The sequence below is a fragment of the Octopus bimaculoides genome, chromosome 9 (genome assembly GCF_001194135.2).
Source record: "Octopus bimaculoides isolate UCB-OBI-ISO-001 chromosome 9, ASM119413v2, whole genome shotgun sequence".
In the NCBI taxonomy this organism is placed as follows: Eukaryota; Metazoa; Mollusca; class Cephalopoda; order Octopoda; family Octopodidae; genus Octopus; species Octopus bimaculoides.
This window is the reverse complement of record NC_068989.1, coordinates 17,722,100-17,727,099: the sequence shown is the minus strand read 5'-3', so window position 1 is coordinate 17,727,099 and position 5,000 is coordinate 17,722,100.

The window sequence follows — 5,000 nt, the reverse complement described above, 5'->3', positions numbered from 1 at the left end:
AAGAAAGAAAGAGAGAGAGAAAGAAGTAGAGAGAGGGAGAGAGAGAAAAAGAAAGAGAGAGAGAATCACTGATATTTTTGTTCAAAATGTGCAATACGAAACACCGAATGACAAGAGTTTTCATCTGGTTAATGAACTTGTTTTCCTGGGAAGACACTTTTTTTCTCCCCTAATGGTTTATCATACAATCAACAGAAACTGCAGTAAGAATGATAACTAATCAGCTAGACAGTATCTCTGCACAAATATACATTTGCTTCAGTCCAACACTGATCTAACCCATCAGCTTATATATGTGTGTGCGTGCGTGTATGTCTTTGTATGTATGTACATATATATATATATATATATATATATATATATATATATATATATATAAGCAACTTAATTCCATTCAGAGAAACGGATTTCACATCTGTCGCTCTAAATCATCTCTGATGACTAGGATACCTGCAAAAATATTTTTCAGTTATTGCTTCCTATCTCGTTTTCCTCACTCCCATTCATCACTTGTTTCTAACTCAAGCTCCAAATAACAATAATGATGGATCTTATTTCAGAATAATGAAGTCTTGATAACTATGTGCTACTAACAACAATATATCAGAGGAAGTGAAATTAAAATAAATGAAAGCATTTTAGATAACACCTTCAAACAATTATTGTTAATGGTTTTTAAAGAAACGGGTAATTGAAAATAACAATTTATAGTGTCGCATTTTATAAGCAAGACCAAAAATATGATTCAATGTTTTTAAGAAGACGATAGAAAACTAACTTTATTCATAAATTATATTGTAAATGCAAATATTTTAAAAGTCAAAGCAAAAATCAAAAGGGAAATAATCGTGTTGCTCAGTCTCTGTGCGTTCGAATACAGATACTTTTATACTTTATATTAGCATTGTATTTGGTTGTTTCAAGAGCAATGCATAACGCAAGATTCCATCGGTAAGACTGCTCCTATAATAAGACCTGACAATGCTCATAACTGAAAACCATGACTCACGTGATTAGTTATTGAAAATATGATTAATTTTGCCACTGCAAGATTTTTCTGATAGACAAGACTTACGCGAGTGGAATTTGTTTCAAAACCTCGTTTCCTTTTCTATTACTGTTAATAATCGATATCTCTTGATGTCCAATTCTCAAGTCTATCAATTTTTGTCTCCACATTGTAAATCATTCATTTGCACTTAACAGCATTTTCAAATTCTGGATCTCCAAAATTGTACTGTAGATACACTTAATGAATTTTGATGTTTCTTCAGATGTCCTGAACTGAGTTAATCTTAAGGAAAATTGTTTCGCAGTTGACTTGATGATGCTCGATAATTACTTTGAATACATTGAATGTCTGTTTTCTCGTAAATTTGAAAATCAGTCAAGTGATATTTAATGTTAAAAAACTAGTTAAAAGGACCATAGTCGACATCTCTGGTTAGATTCCTAAGATATTTGTTATCAAACAGAACAGGAAGTTTTCTGCTAGATCTGGAAACTGATGTCCAAACCAATCAAGTGTGAATAGAAATCTGTAAAGAAAAGGATTAAATTATAAATCCACCAAACGTTAGTTAATTCTTGACAATAACATTTTTTCATTCGTCAAAATCAGACGAATTTCATCGAAACGCAAAAAAGTCGTTCAAAACAGCACCTAAGCTTAGCAACAAACATTGTTGTACATTTGTAGACGTGTGTGCACTGATTTTACCTTGCTCACAAAATTAGTGAGTCAAGTATTTTAGTTTTTTTTTTTTTTCGTTACACAAAGCCTCCTCACATATACAATGATGAAAGGTTACTAGTGGATGACCAACATATTTTACGAACAAATTCACAAAAATCTGCTTCTATACTATTCACAATGAACGCACCATCAGTAGTCATAGACATTTTTTTTTCGTTTTTCTTCTCTCTTTTGTTTCAATTCTGTGAGGCATCCATCTGTTTACTATTTACCTTTTCATATTGGGTTGTCTGGAAAGTTCGCGCCGATTTTTAAAGGAAAGAAAAAGGTGAATAAATACTTGCCATTACATTTTTAATCAGCCAAATATGAACCATTTTGTTACACAATGCGTCTGCATCTTTCCTTTAACTTGAAAATACTCTATTCCCAGAATTGAGGTGGTTTCGTGGCAAATAAGTCTAAAGGTTAGCTACTATAAATCGGCACGAACTTTCCGGATAACCCAATATTTCAGCCCCTATATAATGTTCAGGTAAAGTTGCTTAGCTAACCAGTTCTTCGCATATTTCATCATACCTATAAAATCGAACAATAGTGAGCAGTCAAACAGATGATGTCACAATGATGTCATCTAATTAAATAGAAAGAAATTTACTTGAAATGTCTTTTATTAGTTGTTTGTTTTCCTCAAACGATGACGAGTTGTCAGCTTTAGTTTTGTAGTTATTGCCATGTGGAACTACAACTTACTTCTAAGGAGTACATTTGACTGGTTTAGATTTTTAGAGCAAAATGTATGATATTAATTATGTAAATATGTACTATAAGTTACAGTTTTGGAGTATTTCTTATTTTCTTACTTCTGAATAATCAGCGGATTAATAAACATTTGAACAGTGCATTTCAGTGTGTCTAAAAAGCTATAAGTGCAAAATAATTTATTTACTTTGTATATAAATATGAAGTTATTTAATAACTCCTTAAAATCATCAAATCAGAAAATACTAGAGCACGGTGCCCTCCTCGTTAGCCGTATGGGCAAATAAAAAGGTCGATTAATTAGAGATTCTTTTTCTAGCTGTTACTTTGAAGGTACAGTATTAATCAAATAATATTAGTAAATTAAGAGATGAAACCAATATATGTCACTGGTTAATAATGATTTTTTTCTTTTTCTTTCCTATGTTGAAGTAATGTAACCGTAAGCCCATACATATCCACTTCAGACATGACAGCTCATACATTTACAAGTTGTTAATGAAATTCCTGGCAAAAGATTTCATTTCTCAAGTACGAATAAAACTTTTCACATGCCATAGGTTCTCTAACATCGCCCCAAAAGGAGTTACCATTACCATCTGTGAGGCAAGCACCTGCAAGATAATAACAACAGAGAAAAATATCTCATCGGACAATGAATTTTTAGCAACTACTCGCCTCTGAAATTGCAACTGGACTTTTTTCTCTGGAACTACTATAGACCTTACTTCATAACTTTTCGTAGAAATCTTTTAACCATTAGGTTACAGACTACCTAACTAATTCACCTCATTTTCTTTTTGCATCTCTACAACACCTTACTTTACAAACCCATTAGCAAACACGATACATCCTCTCTAACAAAACCGTAGCTAGCTTCAGCGTGGTAGGAAATTTAATAAATAACCTACTAATGAAAGGTTTAGCGAAGACATTAAAGAAACGACTTTACATGGACAGAAGAAAGCAAATGTACGAAAATATATAAAAGAATTTGTACAACAACTACCATCACGATTTTTCGATACAACAAAAAGCATCTGGAATATATTTTTACGAAACAACGATAGTAAATGGGCAGTTACACTCTGCTGACTAACATAAGAGCAAACAAATCGATAGCATGCATATATGTAACATGAAATAAAAAGAAATGGTTAAATTCGAATAATGCCCCTTCAAAAAAAAAAAAATGAAGGAAGACAAACCGAAGAACAAAATGAGAAGAAGAGAGGATGGATTCGAAAAGAGACAAACCACATGTAGAAAACAGGATTATTGGAAAAATGCAGAATATTGTGGGACAGAAGAAATACGTCAGATTCTCATAACATGAAATCAACCAGGGTTAGCCGTCATATGATTTTAAAAGGGATGTTGATCTTTAACAGGTATAAAATTTATAAAATTTATAACCAAGACCCTTTGCGATGTGCTTTACAATGCGTAGACTACGCACAGCTATCACAGTTAATTTTGAAAATGTGATTGTGAATGTCCTGATGGGTCAGACAAATAGCCTTATTGATCTAAACGTTATTGATCTAAATCAAACATATAAGATCTGAAATGAAATATGAAAAATTATTAAATCAAAGGAACGTAGTGGTGATTTGGTGTAACATTTTTGAAAACACAGCTCTTCCTTCTTTACGCACACCCACACATATACACAGACATATATATATTTGTATAATTGTATACAGATGAAACTATCATAAGCAATAGCATCAATGTTACCACTACAGTCAACATCATGACAATCCCAGCTACCGTCATGACTATCACTACATCCGCTATCAATACTATCATCGAAAAGGCTGAGGATTCGATGTGGTGCCTACTGTCTGGATCACCTGGTTGACAACAAAATTATATCTAATTCACTTTCATAAAACCCATATATATATATATGTATATATATATATACACACACACACACCTGTTGCCTTTTGTTCTTTTTAGTTGTCGTACACATGAGCACTGTATACAACAATTTCGTTCATTATATATCATGTGTGTGTGTGTTTATGTGTGTGTGTGTGTGTGTGTGTGTGCGTATGTGTGTGCGCGCGCGTGTCTGCGTGTATCTCTTTAGCAACCTATCAGTTTTTTTTACCAGTAAATATGTTTCTTCACTTCCCTTTTTGAGCCAGTATCGGCAGGTAAAAATTACTTTTGTTAGACTCATTTTTTCAGAATACATACATATATACATACATACATACATGCATACATACATACATACATATGTATATGTCTGTGTATTAGTGAGCAAGCACATGTGTGCGTGTGTATGTCTGTGTGTGGTGGAACTCTATCGTTGGACGATGAATATTCTGATTTTGGCATAAGAGTCGGTATCCCGGGGATTAGTACAGTATAGTCCGTATTATCAGTATACTCTCCTATCCTAAGGATACTGATTCTGATGTCAAAATCATGTGATTTATGGAAACGTGCGTAGCGATGTATTATATATTTATAAATTCCATCCTATAATGATTGTTATTACTATATATATATATATATATATATATAT